The sequence below is a fragment of the Enhydra lutris genome, unplaced genomic scaffold (genome assembly GCF_002288905.1).
Source record: "Enhydra lutris kenyoni isolate GAN:26980312 unplaced genomic scaffold, ASM228890v2 scaffoldscaffold42, whole genome shotgun sequence".
Classification (NCBI taxonomy): domain Eukaryota; kingdom Metazoa; phylum Chordata; class Mammalia; order Carnivora; family Mustelidae; genus Enhydra; species Enhydra lutris.
In genome coordinates this window covers 9939139-9954400 of record NW_019154126.1, presented here as the reverse complement: position 1 = coordinate 9954400, position 15262 = coordinate 9939139, and the positions used below count along the sequence as shown (strand labels likewise).

General features: G+C 38.7%; 1 pseudogene; it reads left to right on the top strand.

Annotated features, from left to right (window-relative positions):
* The first annotated feature begins 8291 nt into the window (after positions 1–8291).
* Positions 8292–8648, top strand: LOC111155599 (annotated as a pseudogene).
* Positions 8649–15262: the final 6614 nt, after the last annotated feature.

The following is a 15262-nucleotide window of genomic DNA, read 5'->3' as shown; positions in this document are numbered from 1 at the left end:
GTCATTATCCCAGGGTCCTGGGATTGAGTCCCACTTTGGGCTCCCTGCTTAGCGGGGAGCCTGCTTCTCCCTCTCCCTCTACTGCTCCCTCTGCTTGTGCTCTTTCATGCTCTCTCTCTCTCTCTCAAATAAATAAATAAAACCTTAAAAAAAAAAAAGTTGTGCAAAACATTTAGGCAGAATATTAACAAACTATTAAGTGACATAAAAGAAGACCTAAACAAATGGAGAAATGTAATGTTACTATAGAAAAGTCAACAGCAATATGCTAATTTTTCCCATATAATCTATAAATTCACTGCAATTCAAATAGAACTTCCAATTGCTTTTTTCCATGAAACTTAATAAGGAGATCCTTAAATTCATATAGAATGGAAAAGTACAAAGAAAAGCCATGTAAATATTTTTTAAAGTAACAGTGATAACACTAAGTATATTCCCATATTAGAGGTTGTGATTGGACAATAGCAATTATTAAAATAGTTAGGATTTCACCCATAGAAGAAAATAGAAGCCTAAAAATTGACCCAGACAGTTGTATATCATAAAGTAACATTATAAATCAGTAGAGAAAGAAAAAACTGTCCAGAAAATAATGGAGAAAAATATAAAAATTAAATCCCTACCTCACATCATCAAAAATTTTGGCTTATTAAGTAATTTTAAGTAAAAAGAAAACTTTAATTCTTTAAGAATAATAGGAGAATATTTGTATGATATTAGGTCAGGAAAGAATTTTTTTAACATGATAGGAAATGCATAAATCTTTAAGGAAAACATTGCTAAATGTGATTACATTGAAAGGAAAAATTTTCTATATAGCAAAAGGCTGCACAAAGACAAAAGTAATGCTACAGATCTGGGAAAAAATTACCTGTGATGCATACAACTGACAAATAAATAAATTTTCAATTATGTAAAGAACTCTCCAAATCACTAAGGAAATGAAAAAACAGGAAAAGAGACAAAAGGTAAAATCAAGAAATTCACAGAATAGGACACATAACAGTAAGATATTTAGCCTAGTAGAAAATACAAATTAATAATAATAGTCCATAACACATTCAATCATACTGAAAAAAATTTTCAAGTCCAATAAAATCTAGTGTTGGTGAATAATGATTTACACAGCTATGGACTTAAATAAAAAGATTTTAGCAGCTAGGAGTCAGTGATTAAAACCCCTTGGGCATAGAATGGTATCCTGGTCCATGAGGCCGGAGGCTAGCCCTGAGACTAGCTTGAAAAGAGTGTCCTCTATGAGACCCAGAATAACTCCCCTCACAGGCCTACAAGCTCAAAAGAGAATCATCACTGCCAAGAATTCTGGGTGAGGATAAAATCCAATCCTGTACCACATTTAGGTTTGGACATAAACCTAAGTTTTGTATACAAACCTTGTATATTTATTATTAGGGTATAAAACTCTGAGTGAATGCACAAAAAATCCTGTACAAAGGGAAGGAAAAATAAAATAAGATGAAACAGAGAGGGAAGCAAACCATAAGAGACTCTTTACTATAGGAAATAAACTTAGGGTTGCTGGAGGGGAGGTGCGTGGGGAGATGGAGTAACTGGGTGATGGGCATTAAGGAAGGCACTTGATGTAATGAGGTCTGGGTGTTATATGCAACTATGTATGAATCACTGAATTCTATCCCTGAAACTAATACACCATATGTTAACTAAATTGAATTTAAATAAAAGATTTTTAAAAATCCTGTACACAGATGTTCATAGCAGCATTCTTCATGAGAGACTAAAGATTGTGACAACACAAATGTCCTCAGCTCACGAATGTATTAAAAGTGGTATGTCTATAGAGTGGAATATTACAAAAGGAATTAAGTACTTATTCATGTTACAACATAAATATACATTGAAAACAGTATGTCAAGTGACAGAAGTCATACCAAAGGCCATGTATGGTGTGAATCCATTTGTAGGAAATGTCCAGAACAGACAATCCGTAGAGACAGATGAAACTAGTGTTTGCTAGGGTTGGTAGTCAAGGGGAAGGAAAACGACTACTAACGGGTACAGGGTTTCTTTTGGAGGGGAGAAAATGTTTTAAGATGAGGTGGTGGTGATGGTTATCTAATTCCATGATACACTAAAAGCACCAAATTGTATAATTTAACAGGTTACATTTTGTGAGATGAGTTATATCTCAGTAAGGCTGTTATTTAAATACATATATAGTTTTTACAATTTGAAAACATAATTGATAGATTAAACAACATAACCGGTAGGTTAGATATAGTTGAGGAAAGAAAGAATGTACTGAAAGACAGAGCTTTGGGAAATTATCCAAAACTCACTACAGAGAAATACAAAGAAATACAGTGTGAAATGTAGGTTATGAGAAGTGGAGACCAGAAAGCAAATTCCAACATAATGTTAAGACTTACAGAATAAAGAATAAAGAGATATAGAAAAGTCATATTTTTGTGAATTAATTTTTTTCAAAATACAAGTCTATGCACAATCTTCACTTGTATAACCCTCCAATGTACATTTTCCTTATCCCTTTGTATTTCTTCAATGACTCATTGCTTCTAAAGTAACATGCTTTGCAATTATTGCGTATTTAAAAATACAGTATGTATCACCAGTCTAGATTTACATATACAATAAGTACCACCAGCATATATTTATATCATCACTCAGAAAAACGAATTATTATCTACTCGATGTGAATGATTTTTTAGGAACAATATCTGTCTTCTTTTTTAGTTCCATACTAATTGTTTTGGTTCCATTTGTAACCTCTTAACAAGAACTAATTTTGCTTGTTATCAAAAAGTATCAAACACACAATTTCTTGAATTTAGTCCATCTATAGATGGTTTCATAAAATTTCGTTCTATCAGGAATAGTTCCTGCTACTATATTCTCAGGGTTTGCCATGGCACTGGGGGCTGGTTCCTGTGAGGGTGTTAAGGCAGATCCAAGAATTCGTGTCTTAGAGTTTGCTTACGCAGCATAAAAGCCAAAGAACCATGAGAGCCTGGATCAGAGGCCTATCCATTTCCTCAGAAATTACCATCAACTGTTACAGGATTCCCAAAATGTGCCATTCCTCCCAGAACTACTCCTTCAACAGATACCGTGAATGCTGTTAATATGAAGTGTCATGATTGAGCCCATTCCTCTGAGAGTCAAAAAAGAAAATAAAAAGGAAAAGAAATGAGCTAAATCCAGATGCTCGCTAAATGATGAAACCAGCAAACTCCTCAAACATACTGACATGATACTTGGCTTTAGGACCTCCTGGGTCTGTTGTTACCATCTCCCGTGGTATGTTCCTCTCCCCCTTCCCTCACAGAACTTGTATCATCTAACACACGGCAGCGCATTCACTGAAACAGCTCAGGGGTTATTTATGTTTTATTATTTTTTTAAGATTTTATTTATTTGAGAGAGAGAGAGAGCAAGCTTGAGAGGGAAGGTTATTTATGCTTTAATCAGACACTTCCTTCCTGGTGAATAAAATCTTCCAGACACAAAGGTCTCAGATCTCTAAGGGTGAAATTCCAAAACACTGTAGGAAGTGAGGAACAAGTTTGGGTGGAATACCTAGCATATATGAGTATGTGTATTAAATGACAGAAAAATATTAAGATGGCGGTGCCAGAACAGCACCTCACATTGGTGAGTGCTGGTGGGTGTAACTGATGGGAAGATCAGTGAGTCATTAGCGGAAGTACTCAAAAGTTCCACAGAGCCATCTTGAACTCGGACTAGTATCCTTTCATTGGTTACGTGGTAAAATTTCTGAGGGGGAAAGAAAAAGCTAACTTTTACATATTCTTCTTCCTCCCATTTATCCCTAGGCACAAACATAGTGTTATGTAATGTTTGAGGAAATGTTTATAAAATGGCCAAGCATATGGTCAGAGGATCAGCCAGATAAGCTGACACCAACATCAAAGGAAGGGCAGGAGGGGTGGGAAGGTTATGAGTCAGTGTGTGCACATCTCCTGGAGAGATGATCCCCCACGTCCTCTAAATCTATTCTAGAGCCACATTTGTTCTCCCAAACACCTCAGCCCAGAGAGCCTGCAAGGGAGTAGCACTTGAATAGAAAATGCTTGCCCTGCTGTTTCCCCCAGAATCTGGACTGCAGCCAGCATCCGCAGTAGAGAAGTCATTATGATGAAAGAGTGAGGGAACCTGTTCCTTGGCCTTCTGCACCTGGGAAGGAAGAAGAACTTCATCTGAGGATGCTGCCACAGACAGAAGTGCCCACCAGGAGGAGTGCGTAGTGCACTGTCCACAGGGGCACGCACGGACGCAGGCCTGCTTGCCCTCTGCTTTATGGACTACTGTACTGCTGGGTCCAGTCAGCAAGAGGCTCAGGGGAATTAGGAATTGGTACCTGGAGAGAATCTGGTCCTCATCCCATGTAGGGAGAAAGGAAGGGAAGGGAAGGGAAAAGAAAAGTGAAGGGAAAATGGAAGGGGAAAGGGAAGGGAAAGGAAAACTCCATGTTAGTGACTTAGACATGAGGTGCCTAGAAGTAAGACTGGGGGGACCCATCCCCAAATGTAAACAGTTGTTGATCTTTGCCTTCTGGAATTATCAGTGATAGCAGTTACTTTATTTTTGCTTACATGAATTTTTAAAAATTTTCTACACTGAATATGTATTCTTTTTAGAAGAGGGCAGGGGGTGGAAAATGTTCCCTAAATGTCTCCCACTTCACACATTGGAGAATATTAGCTCAGCTGACCTTTACACAACAATACCCTAAAGTAGGTTAGCACACATCACCATTTTAAGTTCGCAAATAAACTGAGGCCTGAACTTCATCATTCTTCACTGGGCTATACTGATCCCAAGTGAGCTGATGTCATAGGCAAGTCCCTTTTTTGATGGCTGACACAACCACCCACTCTCCTGCAGCCCTCTAACTCTCTCCACCCCACCCCCTGTGGCCTGCTGAAGGTTGCTGCTCATTCTACGATCACTGGCTACTTGACCAGAGAAGGGGGCACCTTTTATTCTGAGACTCAGGATCTATACCCAGTGATCAAGAAGTAGAAGGGTGGCTTGTTTTCTCCTGTTTATGACCTCCCTTTGAAGACTGGAATCTTAGAGACTAGAAGAGGTTAACTAGTTTGCCCAAGATCGCACAGCTAGCAAATGACATAGCTACGATGTAGACCTGACATTCTGACTATAGAGACCTCACACTTAATCACTTGATTGTAGCCCCTCAATAAAATAGTCAAGATTCATTCAAAACAATATAGATGTGGAAATCTCCATGGGCATACCACCAGAGCTGGGGGTAATCTCTTTGCTCTTGACCTGCACTAGCCAATGTGAGTCGGAAGCACTTGAGATAAGAAGACAGTCAGCATGAATGGGAGATTGGTCACATGCAAATGAATTAATCACATACATCAAAGATAATGGAAGCCAGTCTTCTCACTGTTGAAGAAGGGAGGCACAAACATGGAAAAGGCAAGACTCATGTGATATTGGATTGTAATCAGGGGCATTGGCTTGAACACAGGCTATCTAATCTATAGAGAGCTATGGCTACCGATGTAGAGAGAATATAACTACCCACTGAGAAGACCCAGCCAGAATTGATGCCACTCTGGTAGCACTGAGCACCTTTAATGCTTAAACCTTGATTTCTAGATAACATTCTCAACTAAAAGGATCTGAAGGCTCCTTGTAGACATAGCTGACTCCAGGGCTAGGGCAGGGAAAGTATCGAATCAGCCTGAAATCTCTTATGGCAGAAAAAAGGAAGTTCTCTAAGAATCATGGTAACTGTCAAAAGTCACAGGACCTTGAGAAGGCTCTCATGGGCTAAATCTGTGTCAGCTTGAGCGTTGTAGTAAATAATGCTAGTAATGGATTATAACTCATTCAATAAAACAGGAGTCCACGGATCCAGACTGATATAAATATATACGAAGAGGAAACTCTACCTTATGCCAGCAAACATGAGTAGAAGAAATGGTAACATTATGTAATTACTTACCCACCCTGTTAATAGTAACTGGGTCAGGAATAGCTTCTGTGGATGCCACAAATAATGGGTAAAGTTTTAATAAGAAATCAGGTACTAATATAGTTTTGAAGTATCTCCCCACAAAATACTTATTAACATCTCAGTGAATATTTATCAATACTTATTAATACCCCATCACAAAGTACTCATTAATTAACAGTACTGTGGAGAAACCTGACAGACAGCATTTTAACCAAATGAAAAAAGTCAATCTCACCAGTAATAGGTTAAATCAACATCATATATCTGCTGATATTATAAACTGAGAAGAACATGTGGTTATTTCTCAAGATACACTTAAATCTAATTATGACAAAACATGAGACAAATCCAAATGAGGGACATTCTTCAAAGTAACTGACTTAGACACTTCAAAAACATCAAGGTCATGAAATATAAAGACTAGTTTGCTCCAGATTGGAGACAACTGATGAGACATGCTAACTATGTGCAGTGTGAGATTCTGGAAGTATAAACACTGGGATAATCAGGGAAATTTGAGCAGGCATCTGTAGAGTAGAAGATAGTACAATATCTGTGTCAATTTCCTGATTTTGATGGGCCTCCTGGGGCTATGTAGGGAATGTTCTTGTTTTAAGGAAATGCACACTAAAGCATTTAGAGGTAATGGAACATTGCACCATTTGCAACATAATTTCAAATGGTTGAGAAAAAATATGTGTATATAGAGAGAGATGAAAAATATAGTGGAATATAAATAATTGGCGAATCTGGGGAAGGGTATATAAGACTTCTATGTTCTGCTCTTGAAATTGAAAATTTTCTGTAGGTTTAAATTTATTTCAAAGTAAAAGTTCCCCCAAAAAGTATATGATAAAACTCAATACCAACTTTTAGGTTAGCAAAGTAAACAAATAATACATATCCAGAGAAAGAGACAGACCAAGGCATGCTGAGAGACAGACTCAGAGAGATGGGGGAAGGGAGAAAAAGCCATTATTTGAGACAGTTTTCTATATTTATGTACACACATAGGGGTTTTGCTGCTGTTTTTAAAAATAGGATCATACTGTACAAAAACAACTTGCTGTTTTCACTTAAAAATATAACTTAGCAATCTTTCCAGATCAGTAAGCTAAATCTACCTCAATCTTTTTAATTACTGCATAGACTTGACTTATATTGCTAGTCCATCATTTTTAACCAATTTCCCATCAGAAGATATTTAAGTTGTTACCTAATATCCTCTAAAACATTTATTTTCAATTTATAGTTTTACTACCAAATCATATGGTTAAAGTCAGCATGTGAACTGCTGCATGTCACAGAGGGGGAAAAAAATCCTCATACTTGGGTCACACAAATTTCCAAAAGTAATGATAAGTTCAAGGCAAGGTTAGTGTCAATGGAAAAATCAATAAGATTCTTCAGCGGGGCCTAAATTTCTCACATGCCCACAGTCTAGCAGTGCAACTGGCAAATTTTCAAGGGTCTCTTAATCTCTTTTTCTATTAGTCTACTTGCTTTTAGAACTCTATTTTGATTTAGGAGGCCTCTTTGTCAGTCTACTTAGGAATGACATTGCAATTTCTACCCTTATCCTACAGCTATAAGCATTTTCCAGAATGCCTGCACATGTGAAATTATTCAGGCACATTGATAATCAGCAAAAACAGAATCAGAGGAAACCATTTTGTCCTCTGTATTTGTTGCTAAAGAACCCTTCTCCCTTGATGTACTCATTGGGGTGACAGAGTTTCTGGGCACATGTCATTATTCTGTAATGAGAATAGGGAAGTGGAAGGGGCCATCAATGAAAGAATGTAAGCTTCCCAAAGCAAGATGAGGCTGGGTCAGAGGTATCTACAGCACCACCACCGTGGCAACATCCCGGGGGGGACCTTAAGTACAGTAGAAGCGAGGTTGGCCTCGAACAAACATTCAAAGACTTGGACAATTCTCTTGCAAAGCTGACCCCCAAAACACTGAGGAATTGCTAGAAATACAAGGTACAATTTCTGTGCAGAAACAGAAAATAAGTTTGTGTGCAGTTATTTTTATGAGGCTTTAGATTTTGTTCAGTGGGGCCAGTGAAGCTAACAGAAAGGGTATCCTAGGAGTCCTTCCTGCTTGCTTCCATTTCCCAAGAAGTGACATGGTCACCAAAGACTCAAGATCTGCCTCTTTGAGGAAGATGCGGTCGCAGCTACAGATGTTCTGTACAGAGTCCTGATCCTGACTCACCACTGTTTGCTCTCACCCAGGAGCAAGTCGGTCAGGAAGCCTTGCCACAGCCATGGCTTTTAAAGACACTGGGGTGACACTGTGGGACCAGAGGCGGTGTTTCACAGAACTAGAAATATTCTCACCAGCTTCAATGTAAAATCTTTAAAGCACGTACATGTTGACTTGATCAGAGGCACAAAGGAAAAGAATCTCAGTGAAAGGACCAGTTCGGATGCCTACCAAGACTCTGAAAATCACTACAAGAAAAACTCCTTGAGGTGAAGGTTCTAAGACTTGGGATCATTTTTGGATGAGGCTCCAAAAGCATCTCATCAACTGGCACCGTTCTTGTGAGATTCCTAAGTAGATTACTTCCATCAGTATTGTGCCAGGAGTTGAGGCTGAAGTCACCATTGCAGATGCTTAATCAATCTTTTTAATAAATTATCAATTGTTAAAAAAAAAAGGACTCAAGATCTTAGGAGTGAAAAGTTTATAATAACCACAATAACCCTTCCACATAAACCACACATAATAGGGGCGCCTGGGTGGCTCAGTGGGTTAAAGCCTCTGCCTTCAGCTCGGGTCATGATCTCAGGGTCCTGGGATTGAGTCCCACATCGGGATCTCTGCTCAGCAGGGAGCCTGCTTCCTCCTCTCTCTGCCTTCCTCTCTGCCTACTTCTGATCTGTCTCTGTCAAAGAAATAAATAAAATCTTTAAAAAAAAAAAAACTACACATAATAGTCATTTTAAAAATATTAAGTTTCCAGTTCATCATCATTTTTACAGCTGGGGGGGGGAATCCATTTGAGTTAACTACAATGATTAATAAAAGCATTTAAGTGTCCTTTGTCTTTTTAAATATGTATTTACTCATGAAGGTCTAGGTTTAAAATTAAGGCACAAGTAGGTTTTTAACCAAAGCACATTCATAGATATTCATTGATTTTCCCAAGCACTATATTACCTATTTCCCCCACCCCCAGAAGAGAGTTACATGAATTAGAGTGTGTTATGATAAGCATAGGTTAGATGAAAATAATTGATACTACTATGAAGACAGAAAAAGAAAATCAACCTTTTATTTTCTAACAATTGAAACAAGTGAGAAGGAACTTTTCAAAACAGAACAATAAAGTATCACATTATAGTATATTATGTTTTTTGTCTGATAGAAAAAGGAAGACAGGGGCGCCTGGGTGGCTCAGTGGGTTAAGCCGCTGCCTTCGGCTCGGGTCGTGATCTCAGAGTCCTGGGATCGAGCCCCGCATCGGGCTCTCTGCTCAGCAGGGAGCCTGCTTCCTCCTCTCTCTGCCTGCCTCTCTGCCTGCTTGTGATCTCTCTGTCAAATAAATAAATAAAATCTTTAAAAAAAAAAAAGAAAGAAAAAAAAGAAAAAGGAAGACAGGAAAATTACTAATAGTCAAACTAGTACAAATAAAGCACAATTCAAAATGTTCAAAATGCTTCATCTGAGATTGTGGAGTTTCAAGAGTTTTAAAGGCATTCCAGACACATGCTGATGAGTACATGTCTCAAGCATTTCCAGACAACTGGTATACGAGGTTGCAATAAAAAGATGCAGGAACATACTCATCATGCTTTTTGTCATTGAACAAGACAGTTGACCTAAATTCTGCATTTCACATGAAGCAATAGCATCATGGAGATGTGTAGAATTACAGCATGCTCCAGAAATATCGAGTCACCCCACATAAAAGAGATAGCCCATTACCGAGCACAGGTGACCTTCTAGAATACATTATGGTCATGATTTACCAAGTTCTAATCACTTCAGGTTACTGCTATTTGACTATTTATTGCAATGTCTTTAAAACCCCAAACTATGTCATGTGAATGTGCCTACTTCCTAAAGATCACTTTAAAGTCATAGTCTCCGAATCATAAAACTCACCCATGAATTTCTCAGCCTAAAATTTACTTCCAGAAGTCAAGTGACCTAAATTCATTTCCTGACCTCAGTGGACAAGTCACTAAACATCTCCTTGCCTTACTTCCTCATCAATAAAATGGGCCAGTGATCATCATACCTTCATGTAGAACACTGTGACAGTAAATGAACTCTTGAGAAGAAAAATGCCATTCAGATTCAATTTTTATCTATTGAGGTGTCCACCCTGAGCTGGGCACTCTGTTAGGTATTTTGCTTCTATTCTTCCATTTAATGAAATAGTCCAATTAGGTAGACGCTATTAACTATGACCTAAGACAAAAAGTGAGGGCCAGAAAAGGTGAATTAATTTTCTCAGTACAACTAGCCATAGGCAAACATAGGATTTAAATTTCAATCTGATGCTCTTTCCCTCTTATTTCTACTTCTCTCATTGTATAGTCAAGTTGCTATCGCAGTAATAAGATTTTCCAGTAGATTGAAGTTTTTAGGAACCACCAATAAACTACTAGAGAAAGCAAAGAAGACTCCAAAGATCATTTGTAAAGTTTAGGTCAGACTCTTGAAAACATACATCCCGAGGTCAAGGAGCTGTGACACTGAACTTTCCGGGGAAAGTTTATATATATATACACACACACACATATACATACACACACACACACATATACATATATATGTATATATATACACATATAAATATAATCTGGAAAGAAGAAAACTCCAGGCTTTTTAAGGAAAGAAACAAGGAATTATTAATTTAGGATTGAGGAAGAATAGAAGTATGTGAGAAGTAAATATTTGACTGGCAATGGAAGACTCAGAAATGAGGAGGGCACCTGAATTCCTGGGATAGTCATTTTTAGATAATACCCAGCAGGTGAGCAAGTTTGCTGCCTGCTAGAAACTGCACAGCCCAAGATCCCTTGGAATGTATCTATAGCTGCTCCGTCACTAAGGCTCCAACATTTGATCTGTTCTTTCCAAAATAGGTTTTAAAAAGTTCAAAAGGAAAAAAGCAAGAGCCCTGTAAACAACGTCTTCTGCAGCCATTTGTAAACACTGACGCAAGAGAGAATGGCAGACAGTTGTTTCCGAAGTCGGAGCAGACCTTCAGTCTGATGAGAGAGAAGGCTTGAGGGCGGGGGCTGCCGAAAGAAGAGCAGCTCCTCCTTTCGGCTTTTTGGTTCTCATGACCTGAGGAGGAGAAACCACAGCTGAACCACCTGTTTAGAAGGAAGACAACACGGTGAGCAAATTTCCTTAATGGGTATCTAATGCAGACCCCGTGCCATGCTCCAGAAAGGCGTGTGGCCAAAAGAAAGAAGTGAGGGGCCCGGAGTCCTAATTTTCTGAGACTCTCAGGTGTTTCTCAACTCCTTTCTAGGAGAACAAGTTCTGTCTATGAGAGACTAGTCTATGGGAGCTAGAGGTTTTATCAAAGAAGACCCAGAGTCTTAATTAATGATTGATTAAAGCCTAGATTGGAGTCACCCCAGAATTACAGTACCACAGTCTCTCATCCAAGATTCAGAAATGCAAAGTGCTGTGAAAATAAAAGGTTCTTTTTTTGTAACTCATCTGATAAGCAAAACCTGATCCAGCTTCTTCTGGTGACCAAACCTGACCTGGATTTAAGAGAGAGTGTTAGAAGGTGCTGCCCCAAGCCCTTAGGTGATTATGAAATATTTAGTGTATGCACCACACTGTCTTTCCAAAATCTGAAACATTGTGAATTCCAAGAATACCTACCTCCAGGAGTTTTGGTAGTGGATTGTGGACCTGTGTTATGTATCTTTATGTGTTCTTTTGTCCTTTTGTTCTAAATGCAGGTTAAGTCATGTCTCACACGGTATAAGCAACTAGTCCACAGTATTTTAATAAGCAGCTACACATTCCCAGAAAACGCACAGTTTGCCAGACCATGTATGTTAGCTTGCAAGGTCAGCCACCAGAGTTTGGAAGAGCCCACAAGGTGGGCTTTCCACACCAGGAAACTACCACGGCTGGTAAGGAACTGCCAGGATTATATGTAAACTATGACAGCCTCACACACAAAGAAATCACCTGAGAAGCTTTAAAAAATACTACCCTAAAATGGATCCACTTCAGTGACGACTAACAACCTTACCTCTATGAACTCTCACATTTAAATTTTTAACTTATCAGTCTCACACATTATCGTTTTCATTTAAATCCTGGTGAGGGGCGCCTGGGTGGCGCAGTGGGTTAAGCCGCTGCCTTCGGCTCTGGTCATGATCTCAGGGTCCTGGGATTGAGCCCCGCATCAGGGTCTCTGCTCAGCAGGGAGCCTGCTTCCCTCTCTCTCTCTCTCTCTGCCTTCCTCTCTGTCTACTTGTGATCTCTCTCTGTCAAATAAATAAATAAAATCTTTAAAAAAAATAATAAATCTTGGTGAGTTTTAGAATCTCGGCACCAGGTATACCTGCACAATCCCCAATTCTGAAAATTTTTATCAGTGAAAAGAAACCCCCAAACAAACAAAAACCTTAATATATACTGCTCATCCCCTTTTCCGCTTCATATTTGGTGGAATCATTCTATTTCAAACACACCGTGAAAGAATAGGCACTTGGCAATCATTACTTCTGGATGAGTCTGGAAGGTAAGAACTCAGCTATCTGCTTAGAAAAAACACTTATTAAGAGCTCAAACCCACGGGTGGAGCCTCTGGGATCACAAAATGCTCTGCTTGTTTTTTAAGGATTGATAATCAAATATTTTCTTGTCCTATATGCCAAGCTAATTTGTTCCAAATGTAACACTCTTTAGTGGAATGTGGATGACAAATATCCATACTCAAGGACCTACAACTTTTAAATGTTATATCTAGTCTCCCATGTGTATTTGGGCACCAGATTAAAACATCATCACTTTGACTTTTTGAAATATAAAATAGATCGGGAATAATGTCTTCCCCAGCTGCTGCTGTTTAAATGTAGGTGTTTGGCCCAGAGTTCTCTCATGTCTGTCAGAATGCCTAAATTGTAAATTTTGTGTGCACATGGATTTTGGGTAAAAATACAACAAAAATTGCATATGTGCATGCGTGCACACACACACAATGAGAGAGGAAGCATTTACAATGAAAATAAAATAGGGGGCGTGTGGGTGGCTCAGTTGTTAAGCATCTGCCTTTGGCTCAGGTCATGATCCCAGGGTCCTGGGACTGAGCCCCGAATCAGCCTCCCTGCCCAGCGGGGACTCTCCTTCTCCCTCTCCCACTGCTCTGTTCCCTCTCTCTCTCTCTCTAACAAATAAACAAAATCTTAAAAGAAAATAGGAAAACAGTAGCTACTTCTTGTCAAACCAAAAAAAAAGGAAATAATTGCCTACATTTACAAAAGAAGCAAATAATAAGGAGGAAGAAGACTTATTTAGGGTAAAATAACCAGGAATTATAACTAAGATTCATGGGAATAAAAAATTGGCTTTGTGTGGCAGAGATGACTTGTGGCCACAAACTTCTTCTCCATTCTTCCTCAGTAAAAAAATATATAAATAATCCTGATTTTATAACGGCAGCAATGAACTCAACAAAAAGATGTTCTTTCCCAAACTCCCTTGCAGCTAGGTTTGGCATGGGATTAAGTTCTGATCGATAATCTGTAAGCAGAGTGTGGGGGACGGGTAAGGAGAAGAGAAAGGGGAAAGGCTTCCCTAAAGCAGCGGGCTCTATTTTCCATGCCTTGTCCCTTCTGCAATAAGGAGCTCCAGAGTCAACTTGGACCATGAGGTAAGAATGGAGCAAGTCCCTGATGTAAAGCAAAAAGATGAGAACTCAGTTCCTAATAACTTTGTGGAGCTGCTGTATTTATTCTGGACTGGCTATCCCTGGACTTCTTTTACATGACAGAAGCAACTCGTGTGTGTTTATTGTTGTTTGTTTTTATTGTTGTTGTTGTTGTTACGGTTACATTCAGCTCTATCAAAAACCTGAGACCGACAATTGGAGAAAATAAATCAACTGTAGGATCCAGGACTCAGGCCCTCTCTTGCCACTCCAGGTGTGGAACCTGCAAGAGCAGCACAGGCCTCACTCAGGGGCTTTGCTAGAAAAGCAGTCTCAGGCCCCACCCAGGCCTCCTGAATCAAAATCCAAACTTTAACAAGATTCACGGGTGACCTGTGGGTATGGTTTTAAAAGTTTCAGTGGCGAAGGAAAAAATGAAACAAGGTGGGATCGGGAGGGAGACAAACCACAAGAGATTCTTAATCTCATGAAACGCACTGAGGGTTGCTGGGGGGTGAGCGGGGGAGGGAGAGGATGGTTGGGTTATGGACATGGGGGAGGGTATGTGCTATGGTGAGTGCTATGAAGTATGTAAGCCTGATGATTTTCAGACCTGTACCCCGGGGCAAATAATACATTGTATGTTAATAAAAATTTTTAAAAAAGTTTCAGTGGCACTAACAGAGTGAAAGCTCTATGAAAATCCAAACCAAATATCATGGATTTGAATGAACTGCTGGGCAGTGCTCTTAGGACCTAGATTTCTATCCTGAGGAAAAACAACAACACCACTGAGAAAATTTGACCTGATTTTGAGATCAGACATCAAACATACTATGTTCAAATGTTAAGTTCCTCAACAGGTTCAAAATGTACTAAAAGAAAACAAATACAAAGGTTATAAAAAATAAACAACTAAACTAAATATGGACTTCTAAAGATATAATTTGTAATAAACTAGAGTGCTTTACACACAATGATCAAGCTTCTCAAATCCAGAAACAATAATCCTTTCAGTCATTTATTATATGGAAGCTTTTTTATTCTCATTTTTATGTTACTAACCACCAATTCTCTGATAAGTTCGGTAACATCTCAACTGCCTAACTAAAAATTAATTTACCTCCATAGTATTTAAATGTGAAAATTGTACTTTCAGCATACACGTTCAATCTGGAAATTTTCTCCTCCATTCCCCAAAAGGACTCCCAATCAGCAAATGTAATTCTCTACATAAACAAGATGTTTTGAATCAATGAAGTTCAGTTAATTTCCAAATAAGTTTTCTATAGCAGTATTTTAAATAAAATGTATATTTAAAAAATGACTGAATCTTAACTGTACTGCTGATGAGTTTCACAATCCTATCCAAC